This window comes from Pelodiscus sinensis, chromosome 28, assembly GCF_049634645.1.
Source record: "Pelodiscus sinensis isolate JC-2024 chromosome 28, ASM4963464v1, whole genome shotgun sequence".
NCBI classification, from domain to species: domain Eukaryota; kingdom Metazoa; phylum Chordata; order Testudines; family Trionychidae; genus Pelodiscus; species Pelodiscus sinensis.
Genome location: NC_134738.1, coordinates 5,246,446 through 5,262,803, shown reverse-complemented (window position 1 = coordinate 5,262,803; position 16,358 = coordinate 5,246,446). Strand labels below are relative to the sequence as shown.

At 63.9% G+C, this 16,358-nt stretch overlaps 1 protein-coding gene across 5 annotated transcripts in view; it reads right to left on the bottom strand.

The window, feature by feature from the left end:
• The window catches only part of LOC142820958 (PH and SEC7 domain-containing protein 4-like), a 39,931-nt gene extending 23,778 nt beyond the window's left edge, over positions 1-16,153 (bottom strand). The window contains exon 1 of one of the 5 annotated variants that reach the window (XM_075911019.1): positions 15,722-16,153. The gene's annotated coding sequence lies outside the window, so the exon portion shown is untranslated. Of the gene's footprint in view, positions 1-8,504; positions 8,845-10,576; positions 10,939-15,721 lie in introns of those variants that run through there. The other 4 variants (XM_075911018.1, XM_075911014.1, XM_075911017.1 and 1 more) reach the window with 4 other exon arrangements.
• Between the last annotated feature and the right edge of the window lie 205 nt (positions 16,154-16,358).

The following is a 16,358-nucleotide window of genomic DNA, read 5'->3' as shown; positions in this document are numbered from 1 at the left end:
GGAAAATGGGGACGATGACACTGGCCTGTGCAGATGTGCTCCGATGAGGAAGCTTATCTGTCATGCTCCCAGCACCCACAGCATGCTGGGAAAGGGCAGCCCTGCCCCCAGGAGCACAACGGAGGCCTGGACACTGGGCTAAGGGTGGCGCTCACCCTGGTGCAGGACAGCACGGGGCCAGATGCTACCTAGTGGGACCTGAGTGGCCTTGTGGGATCCTCTGCCCAGGGGGGCTTTCTGGGGCTCAGCCAGCTGGAGCCCTTCGAGCGCTGGCTGGAGACCTGCCCTCTGCAGCTCCCCGGGTAGGTGTTTTACAAACAGCCCGGCTTGGCTGCCCACGGGTCATTGCTGGCTCCGTGGAGCCGGGTCGGAGGGGGCAAAGTTTGTGCCCCTGGATTTCATACGTGAGATCTGCTTAAAGCTGCAGGCCCTGGCTCCAGAGGCAGCTCTTAAATGCAACAGCGGGGGAGCTGCCTGCAGCTTTGCCTTGGGGCCGGGAGATTGCTGCAAGGAGAGGGCGGCAGGCGACCGAGAATAAGGAAGGGCCGGGCAGCCCGGTCACTGAAGGCTCCTAGAGCAGGGGGCTCCAGCCTTGTTCAGCACGAGATCACTGTCTGAGTTTAAATCAGTGCAGGATCTACCTCAAAGCCAAATACCCCTGTCCTGCCCCTTCCCCGAGGGCCTGGCCCTGCCCCACTTCTTTGCTGAGGCCCCGCCCTCCTTACTCTGTCGAGATGGGGCGCAGGGGAGGGGGACAGATTGACATCAGCACCCCCTGCCTCTGTCTCCCGCACTCTGCACAACAAGCAGGGGGCAGTTCTGAGGCTCTGGTCCGGAGCGGTAAGGCAGTGTGAGGAAGGACAGTTGAAGTGCCGGTACCTGACAGCCTCCCAGTCAAACCAGTCAGGATCACCTGTCAGAGGCTCCAAGATCTACCGGTAGATCCTGTTCTACTGCTTGGTGCCCACTGTCCTAGAGCACCGTGAAAGCATGGCCGGGCGCTTGCCAGCTGGGGGCGGGGAGGAGCAGTGAGTGTGGTGCTGGGATCTGCATGGGGAGCTGCGCTGGTCGACGTGTCAATGTTCTTGAAAAGGGGTAAATGGTGAGGTGGCAAAATTTGCAGGAATGACTCAAAGTAGTTTAGTCCAAAGCTGACTGGAGAGTTGCAAAGGGGTCTCACCAAACTGGGAGATTGGGCAACAAGGGCCGGTGGGATTCAGCGTTGCTAAAGGCAGAGTCAGGCACATGGGAAATACAACCCCGGATCCCCCAAACCGCCGGGGTCTGAATTAGCTGTTCCCGCCCAAGAAAGATCAAGGAATCGCTGAGGATAGTTCCCTGAGAACATCTGCTCGCCCGGCCGTAGCAGCATCTTGGGATCCTTAGGAAAGGAACAGATACAGAGAAGAGATCGCAGGGCCTCTAGGGAAAGTCAGGGCTCGCCCATGTCTTGAACACTGCGCGCAGAGCTGGACTCCCCGTCTAAAAACGATCTTGGGTTTGGCAAAGGCACAGAAAGGGCAGGAGGGGTGAGGAACAGCTTCCCTAGGGGGAGAGATTAAGACGACTGGGATTTTCCAGCTTGGAACAGAAATGACTAAAGGAGGGGGGGGGGGGGGTTAGAGATCTAGAAAATCAGGAAGGGTTGGGAAAATAGACTCCGGAAATGGTCTTCACTCCTCACGAGCGTGCCACAAAGCGCTCACTCAATGAAATGTATGGGCAGGTTTAAAGCAAATTATGTCTCCGCAGTCAGCCTGTGGAACTCTGCCAGGGGATGGGGAAAGGCCCAGACTGTAACAGGTGCCATCGATGGCACCGAGCCAGGCTGGGCAGGGAGGGTGTCCCTGGCCTCTGTTTGGCCAGGGCCAGGCCCTGGGAATGGCCCCCGGGGGTGGGTCGTAACGATGTCTCTTGTGTTCGTGCCTTCTGAAGCACCCGGCACTGGCCACTTCGGCAGACAGGATGCGGGGCTAGGCGCTAGAGAGCCCAAACGTCTCCTGCCCCCGGAGCGGAGAGACCCGGGAGTCCTGGGGTCTCTCCCCGCAGTCCGTAACCACGTGCGAACGTCCCTCCCGTGACTTGCCCCGAGACGTCGCAGCCCAGCCCTCGGTTACATTTGCTTTCTTCTCTCGAGGCCTTAGACACAGTGCTCCTGCCAGCGACCCGCCCAAAGAGCTCACGTTCTCCAGTGCCTAGGTAGCCTGGAAAGCGGGGATGGGCTTGGGGGAGGGTGAATGGAATTGGATCCCCCCCAATCTGCTGCCTGGCTTGTACTGAGCTTGCTCAGTACCACCGCTGAAGCCACTGTCCTCGGTCTGCCCTTCCCATGCTCTCACTCTCTCCCCCCATCAGGGCAGTGTAAGGGGACTGTTAGCCCCTTACTAAAACTCAGTGGGGGGTTTGGTTGGCCAACTCCCAGTACCAAAAGGGGAAGGGTCCATGAGAAATCAGGGCCCTGAGATGGACATTCCCCAGGGACAATGGGAAGAGGGCAACACGCCAGGTCAGCCTGATTGACAGCCTGATTGACAGGAAATTAGGAGGCCAGGTTTCATCATCCTCCCTGTGAGCTGGGATTTTCTGGGCCTCTCAGAGAGAGAAGGAGGGAGAGCTGAGAAGAGCAGCAAGGGGTCCAAGCTGTGCCGAGAGGCAGATCTGCAGCGACAGAGCCAGGCACACACAGCCCAAGGGGTCCAAGCTGTGCCGAGAGGCAGATCTGCAGCGACAGAGCCAGGCACTCACAGCCCAAGGGGTGCAAACTGTGCTGAGAGGCAGACCTGCAGGGACAGAGCCAGGCACACACAGCCCAAGGGGTCCAAGCTGTGCTGAGGGGCAGACCTGCAGGGACAGAGCCAGGCACTCACAGCCCAAGGGGTCCAAGCTGTGCTGAGGGGCAGACCTGCAGGGACAGAGCCAGGCACACACAGCCCAAGGGGTCCAAGCTGTGCTGAGGGGCAGACCTGCAGGGACAGAGCCAGGCACTCACAGCCCAAGGGGTGCAAACTGTGCTGAGAGGCAGACCTGCAGGGACAGAGCCAGGCACTCACAGCCCAAGGGGTGCAAGCTGTGCTGAGGGGCAGACCTGCAGGGACAGAGCCAGGCACTCACAGCCCAAGGGGTGCAAGCTGTGCTGAGGGGCAGACCTGCAGGGACAGAGCCAGGCACTCACAGCCCAAGGGGTCCAAGCTGTGCTGAGGGGCAGACCTGCAGGGACAGAGCCAGGCACACACAGCCCAAGGGGTCCAAGCTGTGCTGAGAGGCAGACCTGCAGGGACAGAGCCAGGCACACACAGCCCAAGGGGTGCAAGCTGTGCTGAGGGGCAGACCTGCAGGGACAGAGCCAGGCACACACAGCCCAAGGGGTCCAAGCTGTGCTGAGGGGCAGATCTGCAGCAACAGAGCCAGGCACTCACAGCCCAAGGGGTCCAAGCTGTGCTGAGGGGCAGACCTGCAGGGACAGAGCCAGGCACTCACACCCCAAGGGGTCCAAGCTGTGCTGAGGGGCAGACCTGCAGGGACAGAGCCAGGCACACACAGCCCAAGGGGTCCAAGCTGTGCTGAGGGGCAGACCTGCAGGGACAGAGCCAGGCACTCACAGCCCAAGGGGTCCAAGCTGTGCTGAGGGGCAGACCTGCAGGGACAGAGCCAGGCACTCACAGCCCAAGGGGTCCAAGCTGTGCTGAGGGGCAGACCTGCAGGGACAGAGCCAGGCACACACAGCCCAAGGGGTCCAAGCTGTGCTGAGGGGCAGACCTGCAGGGACAGAGCCAGACACTCACAGCCCTGCAGGCCAGACTGGGAGAGGGATTGTAACTCCAACTGGGAGAGGGGTCCTGCTTTGAACTGTATGTAATGATCACTGGGTCAAGAAAACGTGCAGTGTGAAGAGAGCTCCCCGGAGTGGGGACACCCTAGCCCCTGCCCTAAGTGACTACAAGGTTGGGGATTAAGCCCCAGAAAACCTGGGCCCAGTCTTGCTGGGTTTCGAGGACTCTGCTACTCAGGAGAATGGAAGGGGAGCCCTCAGGGTCAGGGAGGCCGTGGGGTGAAGGAAATGGGAGCGGGGACTCAGTTCCTTTTGCTGGTCCATTTCACCGGGGTAGTATAGAATCCAGGAAAGTTCCCCACAATAGCGGGACCATGCCCCTGCATACATAATTGGCATCACGAACAGGATCCTATTCAAGGGGTCCACCCCATTGGTTTCCTTGTTGAGTTCTGGTAGCACTGTCCGGGCCTGGTCGAGAGCCCTTCCATAGCTGGAATTGAAGAACTACAGAGCCAGGCGGCTGAACTTCAAGGCAGATTATCAGACCAAAGTGAGGCATTGCAGCAAGCTAGAGCTGAGCAGAGAGAAGCCTTATCACTGGCCAGGGCAGTTACAGACCAACAGGCAGCAGAAGCTAAAACCCCTACTATTTCTGTCCCACGGGAGTGGAAGGTCACAGAGTTTGGTGGCTTCCCAACTGGGCCAGGAGACATTGCGGTAGAGGAGTGGGTGAAGTCTGTGAAGGCAGCTCTGCATGTGCTAAGAACACCTGAAGAAGATCATGTGGACTTCATAGAAGAGCACCTCAAGGGCCAGGCCAAGGCCACAGTAAAGTTCATGGCAGTGGCAGACAAGACAATGTGGAAAAGGTGTTTGACCTGGGAAGTGTCTGGAGACAAGGCACCTATTGGAACCCGGCTCACGGAGTGCTTTGGGCGAGCGCAGGAGCCTGGTGAAACTATCTGGGCGGACGCCTCTGACCTGCAGGAGAGACTGAGCAAAGTGGAGCAGCGAGACCCTCAACCTGTTTCAGACCCAGATAAGCTGCTGCAAGAGCAGACGGTGCCGGGGCTCCGGGAGCGAAGGCTGAAGGAAGAGCCTGGGAAGAGGTTCCATGAACTCGTGCAGGCTGCCGTTATGTGGTCAGAGGAGGAGGAGGCTCCTTTGGAAGAGACGGCCGAGCCTAACTCCCGAACACGGAGTGGGGGCCTAGTCAGTGCAACCACTGGGGAAAAGGCCTGTCCCAAACACAGTTGACATTGGACAGTGTAAGTGAAGCTGGCCAAAACCTGGCAGTCCAGCAGGGGGGGATGCTGCAAGTGATGACTGAGGTGATGAAAGAAACCCTCCTCCCCCTCCATTACTAGGCCAAAATACCCCAGGACCCCAGGGTCCCGAAGACCCTCACTGAGGGAAGGGACATTTGTTACACTTGTGAAAGGCCAGGGATGTCCACTGACGAGGGGACTGGAATCCTGGGCGTCTGAAATCCAAGAGACACCGAGCTCGAGTAGCACGTCCGGGGAAGGCCAGGCGGGGACAGAAGGGTTTTGGCGGCTGTCCCTCGGAAAAGGGCAGCGTGCCAGCAGTGAGGAAAAGGACCCTGATGAGGCTAGTGCATTTGATGACTTCTGTGGTCGCGCTTTTGGGGACTGCTTGACAGTGGAAATAACCACAGCGGGGGGAGGACCTGCGGTTTGATAGACACTGGCTCGGAAGTCACCACTATTTCTGAATCATATTTCCAAAACTACTTACGAGAGAGATCTGACCGTGCACAATACCCGCTTTGGACAGCTAACAGCTAATGGGCTAGCTCTCCCTGTTGTGGGCTGCCTTGAGGCCGATGTAGGGTACATGGGTCGGACAATCCCTGGAAAATGCATCTTTACCCTAAAGGATCCAGCTTCAGAGAAGACTTTGATGGGGAACAGAGTGCCGGGAATTCTCGGGATGAATGTTATAAGAGAGCTGAAAGAATTACTATTAGCGGGGGAAGGAACCCAAGAGATGAACCGGCGTCGGCAGCCTAGGAAGGATGCTGCACTGAAGCGGGTACTGGCCCAAGTGGAGAGACAAGGATGTTTGTGATAAAAAAAGGATGGTGAGGTGCGATTCTGCTGTGACGACAGGAACCCGAATGAAGTGACACACAAGGATGCTGACCCGCTACCCCAGGTGGAAGAGTCACTGCTGGACACATTAGGACGTGCCGGAGAGTTTTCAACCCTTGATTTAACTTCTGGCTATTTCCAGGTTGCAGTGGAAGAACAAGAGCAGGAAAAGAGAGCGGTGACCACTCCATTCGGGCTGTTTGAGGGGCCGTTCGGCGTGTGCAATGCGCCTGCTACATTCCAGAGACTGATGGAGGGGGTGCTGGAAGGCTACATCCTAGACACTTCGCTAATATACCTGGATGATGTTATTGTGTTTTCCAAAGGTTTTGAGAGTCAGATGGAAAAATTGGACTTGGTCTTCACATGTGCCAGCCAGGCCCCCTCGCAGAACCCCCCCCCCCGTGCCAGCCTGGCCCCCTCGCAGAAACACGCCCCCCCGGGACAGCCTGGACCCCTTGCAGAAGCCTTCCCTGTGCCAGCCTGGCCCCCTCGCAGAACCCCCCCCCCGTGCCAGCCTGGCCCCCTCACAGAAACACATATCCCCCGTGCCAGCCTGGACCCCTCGCAGAAACACCCCCCCCATGACAGCCTGGACCCCTTGAAGAACCCTCCCCTGTGCCAGCCTGGACCCCTCGCAGAACCTCCCCCGTGACAGCCTGGCCCCCTCGCAGAACCTCCCCCCCCCCGTGACAGCCTGGACCCCTCACATAACCCTACCCTGTGCCAGCCTGGCCCCCTCGCAGAACCCCTCCCCCAGTGACAGCCTGGTCCTCTCACAGAACCTCCCCCCCTGTGACAGCCTGGCCCCCTTGCAGAACCCCCCCCCCCCGTGACATCCTGGCCCCCTCACAGAACCCCCCCCCCGTGACAACCTGGCCCCCTCCCAGAACCCCCCCCGTGACAGCCTGGACCCCTCACAAAACCCCCCTGTGCCAGGTGCCGTACAAACACCGGGCACCTGGCACACCAGCTGGGATTGCAGGGCTGCCGGTGCTCAAGCCAGGCCTGTGATTTGGGGGTCTCAGAGCGGCCAGGCCGGGTCGGCCGGAGCCCAGGGTCCTGGCTGCCGGCAGCGGCCGATGCTGGGCACCCCAGCGGGAGCGACCAGCACAGGGAGCCGCCCAGTCCTAGCCCTGCCACAGCCCGGGGCGGGGAGGAGGAGCGCGAGCCCTTTTCCAGAAAGCCAGCCTGGCCAGGGCGCTCCGGGGGGCACAAGCTGGGTCCAAAGCCCTGCTGACCCCCGGCGCCTGCCTGAGCACCGGGCTCCCGGCTCCGGGCAGCCTGCTGGGCCTCTGGGGACAACAGCAAATACTCTCCGGGCCCGGGAGAGATTCTACAGCCCAGGACTTGGGGCGCTGCCCTGAGAGCAAATCCCCGATCCCTGCCGGGGCAGCCACGGGCACGGGGCTCCCGACCGCCCTGCCGCGGCCAGAAATTCCCTCCGAGGCCTTAGAAACGGCCCGACATGCCGACAGAATGGAGGTGGAGGAGGGGGTGTCTGTGGGTCAATAGATCAGTCCCCCCACAGCAGTCACTGTAGGGCAGCTGGATAGTTAGAGAAGAGGCAGTGTGGTCTAGTAGCTAGAGCACTGGCCACGGAGTCATGATGCAGCGTGTTCACTGCCACTGGACAGGGCAAACCAACCTCCTCCTGCCCCAAGCAGCCAGGCCAAACGTGTGTCCGGCTTCTCTTATCTGTGTCTGTCTGTCTGCTTCTGGGGGGCTGTCTGTCCAGGCGCCCCCGGCCCGATCTCCAAGGCCTGGGCTCCTGCTAGTGTCTGTGTCATGAGTGCCCAGCCGTGCTCTGTCTGCAGGGATACCAGGGTGTTTCCGTGTCTGTCTGTCTGTCTGCAGGGGTACCTGGGTATTTCTCTGTCTGTCTGCAGGGGTACCTGGGTGTTTCTGCGTCTGTCTGTCTGTCTGTCTGCAGGGGTACCTGGGTGTTTCTGTGTCTGTCTATCTGCAGGGGTACCAGGGTGTTTCTGCGTCTGTCTGTCTGTCCGTCTGCAGGGGTACCGGGGTGTTTCTGCGTCTGTCTGTCTGTCCGTCTGCAGAAGTGTCTGTGTCTGCGTGCCTGGACCTCGGCCTGCCGGGGGCGCATGGGTGCACACGGCAGCCGGAAGGGAACCCGTGCTGGCCTGGGCAGCGTGGCTGCAGGGGGCGGGCGGCTGGGTCTCGAGTAGCTGAGCCAGTCACCCTTGCGCCCACAGCCCCCGGCTACTGGGATCCGAGCCAGCACCTGGCTGGCCCCCCTGCTGGGCAGGTCGCTGCCAGCTGCACTCAGAGCCTGTCCGGCCTGGGGGTCTGTCTGTCCGTCTCTGCCCTGGCTCCAGCCACATGCCGGCTGTGCAGGACGGCAGCAGCACCGATGCCCCATTCATAGGCAGCCTCCTCCCATCCTTCCTGAGCCGTGTCAGAGCCCTGAGCTCCGGGGGGGAGGGCCTGGAGCCCCCTGGATTCCCTGCCCCCCATGTTTCCTGCTGAGCTCCCCACAACTGGCTCCCACTTCCCCCCACGTGCCTGCCAGGACTTTCCCCTACAGGCCAAGCCCCCGGGCGCATGCCGGGCGGCTCCCACTGGCTCGTGTCCCAGCAGCCCCCGCGCCAGGCACCTACCGGGGGCGTCTCTCTGCACTGGGGGGCTGGCCAGGCCCTGCCCGGGGAGCCAGGCCGGCCCATCCCTGCTGGCCCGGGCAGCCGGGGGAAGCTCCGGCTCCGGCTCTCTCCTCCCCCGGCTCCGCTGTCACTTGCCTGCCCACTTCCTGCCCATGGGCTTCAAAGGGGGGGAGTCAGCCCCCGCGGCCGGGCCCAGGCTGCGTGACGGGCAGGCCAAGGGCTGCGCAGACGGGGGGGTGACCCCCTGCCCCCCAGCCTGGGCAGGGCCGGGGGGCAGTTCTGCCTTGCACGCCCACGCTGCTGACAAGCGCTTGCTCCGCAGTTTCCGGCGTGGCTGGTGGCAGCCCTGGAGCAGCAGGCGCCGAGTGGGGGGGGTCCCTCTCCCAGCCCTGGCCCCCGCCCCCACTCCAGGGGGTGTCCGCAGATGGGAACAGGGCCGGCCCTTCGGCCAGCTCAGGGAGTTCCAGCCTCACGGCTCAGACCCCCCCACAGCAAGTAGATCCCCCCCCCGCCCCTCCCCCCCGTGCACACACCCAAAATTGCGACATTACAGAAAATGGAGCCCTGGTTTGTGGCCAGGCTGGTCCCCCTCCCGCGTCACTTCTCACAAGCACCCAGCGGCCGGGGGGGCAGAGAGTCCGTTAACCCTGGAACCGCCAACGCGCCGCAGCCACTGGCTGGACTAATCCGGCCGCGCCCTGACTCAGAGCCCCTGCCGGCTCGCCCCACGCCTGGCGCCCCACCGGGCCAGCGCCGTGTGACCCAGGTCGGCTGCCGATGGGGAACCTTCAGATGCGCGGCACAGAACTGCCCCCCTCAGCCACGGCAGCGCCCAAGGAGGGGGCATCCGGCAGCTCCCTCCCTGTGTGCCAGCCGGTCCCAGGGCAGACACAGGCACCACGGCCCAATGGTTAGAGCACAGCACCCGCATGGGGCACTGGAAGGGAGCCTCTAGCCCCCGTGCCCTCCCGCGGCTACAGCAGCACCCGGGTGAGGCCTCCAGCCTGCAAGGGAGGGTGTCACGGAGCCAAGACCGGCCCGGCGCTCTCGCAGCACAGGGCTGGACTCCCAGGGCCACGCCCGGGGTCAAACCCCAGCCACTGGCCGGGCTGTGGTGCCCGGAGCAGGACCAGCTGCCGGTCCTAGGGGCAGAACCTGGTCTGAGCACCCGGCCTGGCCCTCACTCCCCCCGTTCACATGCTGCCCAGCCCCTCCACCAGGTTCAACCTCCCCCCCCGGGGCCCGGGTTCTAGGCTGTCGCCCGCCTGGGCCGCTCCACAGAGCAAGCCCTCCTCCCTCCCCTGGGCTCCCTCCCCCCACCGCTGCCACGGGGGCACGAGGCCCAGCCAGACCACGGCACCTCCGCGCCCAGACAGCCTCGGCCGCCCCACGGCACCGGGCCCTGGAGGCTGCGTGACCAGCCCCACCAGCGGGGCAGCAAACCTGGAGCCACCCCTGAGCAGTGCGGGGTGGGGGGGCAATTTAGTTCCCCCGTCATCCCTCGGCTCACCCGCTCCTCCTCCGCCTGCTGCCGGCTGGAGCCTCCTCCCTGCCGCTCAGCCCCAGCCCAACCCTCCTCCATCTTCGCCGGCGGGGGCCCAGCCCCAAACTGGAGGGGGGGGAAGACGTGGTACAAGCTCCCCCCCGCCTCCCAAGATCGAGCTCCGCCATGCAGTGGGGGGGGGGGGCAAATTTTTCCTTTGCTCCTGGGCACATAACACCCTTGCTCCGCCTCTGCCACCGCGCCTCTCCCACCAGAGGCTGGCTGGCGCTTGTAGTAGACTGTTATCCTCCTAGGCAGGCCAGCCCCTAGGGGAGACAGAGAGCCCCAGCACTGCGCCTGGGCAGCAGACAGACCCGCACCTGGGGGGCTGGGCCCCGTAAGCGCCAGCAGGAGCCCTGTGCCGGCTCCGTGGCTGGGGTGGAGAGATCCCCCGGGGGGCAGTGTGCGGGGCGGGGCCCGGCCCAGGCCCTCGGCGTCCCGCCTGCTCCAGCCCCAGGGTGCGGCCGGCGCGGCGGCAGAAAGGCCGGTTCGGTCCCCGGGCCCAGGGAACCGTTTGGGAAGGACTCACCCAGCACAGCCCTGCAGCCGCCCGGCTTCACCCCTTCCGGCGCCGCGGGCCAGGCAGCCGCTTCCTGCTTGCTGACAGCGGGCGGCAGGAAACGCTCGGGCAGGTGCAACGGCTCCGGCGCACGCAGGGCCCCAGGGACACCGCCACCGGACGGGAGGGCCGCACAGATGCCGGGGCGCAGCCACAGGGGGCAGGAGAGGGAGACGGTCTCAGGGCCGGGCGCAGATTTGCTGCCCTTGCACATGTGCAGCGTGGAGGTGCACACGCACGCACGCCAAACTGTGCACGCACAGAAATGCACACACGCCGAGCCACACACGCACACCGAGCTGAGCACATGCAGAAACACACACACGCACACTAAGCTGTGCACACATGCCAACTGCACACGCACACCGAGCTGTGCACATGCAGAAACACACACACGCACACTAAGCTGTGCACACATGCCAACTGCACACGCACACCGAGCTGTGCACATGCAAAAGCACACACACACCAAACCATGCACACACACACGCACACCCAGCTGTGCACACACAGAAACGCACACACGCCGAGCCGCACACACGGACACACGGAGCTGTGCACACGTGGGCAAACATACACAGACATGGATCCATGCACACACACTGAATTGCACACACATGGGCATGCACATGCCCACATTAAGGTGCACACACAGACTCACTGAGCGGTGCACACAAGGGTGTGAGGAAGTGGGGAGCTTTGGGGCTCAAAGGGGGTTAGATGCAGGGGGCTCAGTGCCGGATGTTACTGGTTTAATGCGACGGGGGGGGGGGGGGGAGTTTGTCGTTGCAGGGAACGGCCCAGAACTGGAGCCGGCGTCTGGTGCCCCCGGCCCTGCTCAGAGGACACAGCTGGTCCAGCCAGAGGCCAGACAAGGGGCTGCAGAGGGGACCCCGGCGCCCGGCCCAGTGGGTCCCAGCGAGGGGGGAACATGGGACAGGGAGGGGGGCAGCGAGGAGGGGCCCAGGTGCCCCTGTTACCTGGGGAGAAGACACTGGCGGGGGAGGGGCTGTGGCTGGGGTGTTGGGGGCTCTGCTGGGAGACGGGGGCTGTGTTGGGGGCTGAGAGCGGAGCAGGCAGGACTCAGCCGGCTGCAGGGGAGACTGACGTGGGGGCCGGGGCCCAGGCCGACTGGCCTGAGGGATCCGTGGCTGGGTTCAAAGCTCCATAGCCCCTCCTGCTGGGCGCTGGCTGGGGGTCGCCCTGGGCTGGGAACAGGCTGCGCTGTCCCCTTGGGGAGGGGAGGCCCCGGGGGCCAGAGGGGGGGACCCCCGAGGGGCTCACGCCGGAGGCAGGCGGCTGGAGGCCCTGAGAGGGGCTGTCCCGGAGGCGGAGGAGCAGCCCCCCCGGGTGAGAGGGGCCCCCAAGAGAGGGTCGCCGCAGTGGAGTGGGCCCTGGGAAAGGGCTGTCCCACTGCGCTGGAGGGGAGGGGCCCCCCAAGAAGGGGCTGCCGCGCTGGAGGGGGGGGTCCTGCCGGGAGGGCTGGGATCCAAGTGCGGGCAGGACCTGTGAGCCGTGACAATGGTCACACCCCCTGCACCATGCACACACACCCCCTGCACCATGCACACACACACACACTACACCATGCACACACACCCCCTGCACCATGCACACACACACACACTACACCATGCACACACACCCCCTGCACCATGCACACACACACACACTACACCATGCACACACACCCTCTGCACCATGTACACACACTCCCTGCACCATGCACACACACACACACTACACCATGCACACACACCCTCTGCACCATGTACACACACTCCCTGCACCATGCACACACACACACACTACACCATGCACACACACCCTCTGCACCATGTACACACACTCCCTGCACCATGCGCACACACACACACACACTACACCATGCACACACACCCCCTGCACCATGCACACACACACACACTACACCATGCACACACACCCCCTGCATCATGCACACACACACACACTACACCATGCACACACACCCCCTGCACCATGCACACACACACACACACTACACCATGCACACACACCCTCTGCACCATGCACACACACTCCCTGCACCATGCGCGCACACACACACACACTACACCATGCACACACACTCCCTGCACCATGCACACACACACACACTACACCATGCACACACACCCCCTGCACCATGCACACACACACACACACTACACCATGCACACACGCACACACACTACACCATGCACACACACCCCCTGCACCATGCACACACACACACTACACCATGCACACACACCCTCTGCACCATGTACACACACTCCCTGCACCATGCGCACACACACACACACACTACACCATGCACACACACCCCCTGCACCATGCACACACACACACACTACACCATGCACACACACCCCCTGCATCATGCACACACACACACACTACACCATGCACACACACCCTCTGCACCATGCACACACACTCCCTGCACCATGCGCACACACACACACCCCCTGCACCATGCACACACACACACACACTACACCATGCACACACACTGCCTGCACCATGCACACACACACACACTACACCATGCACACACACCCCCTGCACCATGCGCACACACACACACACACTACACCATGCACACACACACCCTCTGCACCATGCACACACACTCCCTGCACCATGCGCACACACACACACACACACACACCCCACCATGCACACACATCATACACACACTCCCTGCACCATGCACACACACTCCCTGCACCATGCGCACACACACACACACACACACTACACCATGCACACACACTGCCTGCACCATGCACACACACACACACTACACCATGCACACACACTGCCTGCACTATGCACACACACTCCCTGCACCATGCGCGCACACACACACACACTACACCATGCACACACACTCCCTGCACCATGCATACACACACACTACACCATGCACACACACATGGGCACACCTGCACAGACATGGACACACACACCCTCCCCCCTTCGCCCAGACCCTCTTGTGTTTGTTACCCCAGCACTACGCAAGCTGGGCCTGGCCCAATCCTGCCAGGGGCCAAGGCCCCTCTGGCCGCAGTGGCTTGTCTTGGCAGTGCAGAGGGGCCCTGCTGCCATGGGGCAGGGTTGGGGGAGCACAGCTGAGAGCAGCAGAGCCCACACACCCATGGGGCCAGGACGGGGGGGGGGGGTCACTGGCTTTGCACAAAAGACCCAGCGATCCCCCACTGCCATGTCCTTAACTCTGCTCCTCCCGCATTGGACAGCTGGCCCACGCCCCCGGCAGCACCGTCACCCTGAGCTCTCCTGGTTCTCCCCAGGCACGTGCCCACCTCTCCACCATGCCCCTCAAGCTGGGCTCCTGCCCCATGGCTGGGGAGCTTCAGCCCCCGGCTCTGTCACTGCCCTTCTGCATGACCCTGGGTTGCTACTTCATGGGGCGAGGGGGAGCTGGTCTTCCCGGGCTGTGGGGCTGTGAGGAGTGATGGGGGGCTCACCGCAACATCCCCTGGCCACAGACACCCCAATTCTCCCTCCAGTCTCCCCCCTCCCCCATTCCCACTGACTGAAGCTACAGCAGAGCTGCATGGGGCACTAACCACTGGGCCACACAGTCTGCCTCCCAGCCGGCCTGTACCCAAGGACTGCCAGCCCTGCCAAGAGGCTGCCCCCTGCACTGGCTTGTTCTGCTGCATCTGGGGGTAGAAGGGCTCCGGGATTTCTCCCCCATATGACTAGTACCCCCCCCCCCAGCATGCCTGGGTCCCTGGGGGTCCGGCCACAGCCCCCTCCACCAGGTCAGGCCTCCAGGGAGCCCTGGACCCAGCAACGCCAGGGCCACAAAGGTGCCCAGGTCCTGATTCTGAGCAGAGCCGGGGGCCCTGCCTGGGTGCAGCCTCCCCCCCCCCCCCGGCAGCGGCTGATGGGTGTGGGTGGCAGCCGGGATCCAGGCCAACACTAACATGGCCCGCTCCCAGGGACGCCGTGTGGCCAGGCTGGGCGGCCGCAGGCCCAGACAGACCAGGCATTAGCAAAACCCAGCACAAATGGGGAGACCCACAGAACCGCCCTGCCCGGCTCCGTGCCTCATGCCAGCCGCCTGCCCGGCCGGCCACGCCAGCACCATGGGCAGCAGCCAGGGCCCCCGGCCCCTGACTGGCATCCGTGGGAGTGGGCCACGTGTCCCGCGGGGGCTGCGGCTGGTCGAGTGCCAGGCACCGTGCCAGCGCTCAGCACGGGCACTTGTCCCTGGCTCACCCCAGCCCCCCCGGCAACGGCTCCTTCCCGGCCACCCTGTTCCCTGGCAGAGCAGGGTCTGCCCGCCCCAGGCAAGCAGGGTCCCAGCAGGGCCCTGATCTCGGCTGGGTTCTGGGGGCGCCCGGCCCGACGGGTCCTGATCTCGGGGGAGTCTGGGGGCGCCCGGCCCGATGGGCCCTGATCTCGGGGGGGTCTGGGGGCGCCTGGCCCGATGGGCCCTGATCTCGGGGGGGTCTGGGGGCGCCCGGCCCGACGGGCCCTGATCTCGGCTGGGTTCTGGGGGCGCCCGGCCCGACGGGCCCTGATCTCAAACCCAACGCTCCAGTAACGCGCTGGCCCAGCCTGCCCCCGTGTGCAGCTGGCACAGGCGTGTCACCGCCCTGCCCCTTGGGCGTGGGGCTGGCGTGGGCGCAACACTCTCCACCCCCGACGTGTCCTGCACCCACCCACCTGCCCTGGGGCCCTGGCAGGTAGGAGGGGCCTGGGACTTCTTGCTATTTCCAGTTAAATTCCCAGCAGGTACCAGATACCCAGGTGATGGGCGCTGGGCAAGCCCCTCACAGCTCTAGCCTGCCCAGGACCCCAGCCAGGGGCTCATGTTCCCTACGGCTGTAGAGAGGGGACTAGCCGGGCACCCCCCGCCAGCCGCCCTGCCAGATGTCCTGGCTCAACCCCCAGGACGGCTTGTCTGGCACAGAGTGTGCCCAGCCCCTAACCCCGCCCCCCAAGGAGCTAGGAGGTGGGCCAGGCTGGGGTCCGGCTCTGTGCATGCTGAGCAATCCCTCTCCCCACTCCCCACCTGCCTCTCCCGTCCGTGCCGCAGGGCGGCTCTGCCCTTACCCATCTCGTGGCACGGCTCGGGGCGGGTGCCAGGCCTGTGGCTGCTCGGCTCTGCCTCCCCCGGCCCGGCAGGCTCATGGCTCCGTCTCCGAGGGGAGGGGGCTTGGGGCCGTTCTCCCCCAGGCCCAGGGGCGCAGCATGGGGGGCGTACCGGGTCCTGCTGCCGGCCCCGGAAATGTGGCTTGGTGGAGCGGAAGAGACGGAGCTGGCGCTGGGGCGAGGCGGAGCCGGTACAGGGCTGCCGGACAGGTTTGACAGCGGCAAGCCCAGACAGACGCTGCCGGCTCCGTGCCCTCTCCGGAGCCTCAGCCGGCTCCGTGCCCTCTCCGGAGCCCCAGCCGGCTCTGTGCCCTCTCCAGAGCCCCAGCCGGCTCCGTGCCCTCTCCAGAGTCCTGGCCGGCTCCGTGCCCTCTCCAGAGCCCCGGCCGGCTCCGTGCCCTCTCCGGAGCCCCATCAGAGTTTCTGACCTTTGACCCCAGGCTGAGAGCTGTGCTCCAGCCTGGGCAGGAGGGGCGCTGGAGCCTAGGAGACTCCTGTCCCAGCTCCGGCCCCCTGCCCCTCCCCTCAGCACAGGGGACTGAGCTGCGGGGGCGGGTGGGAGTCCCAGCTGGGCTCTCCCTGGCAGCCCAGCCTAGCC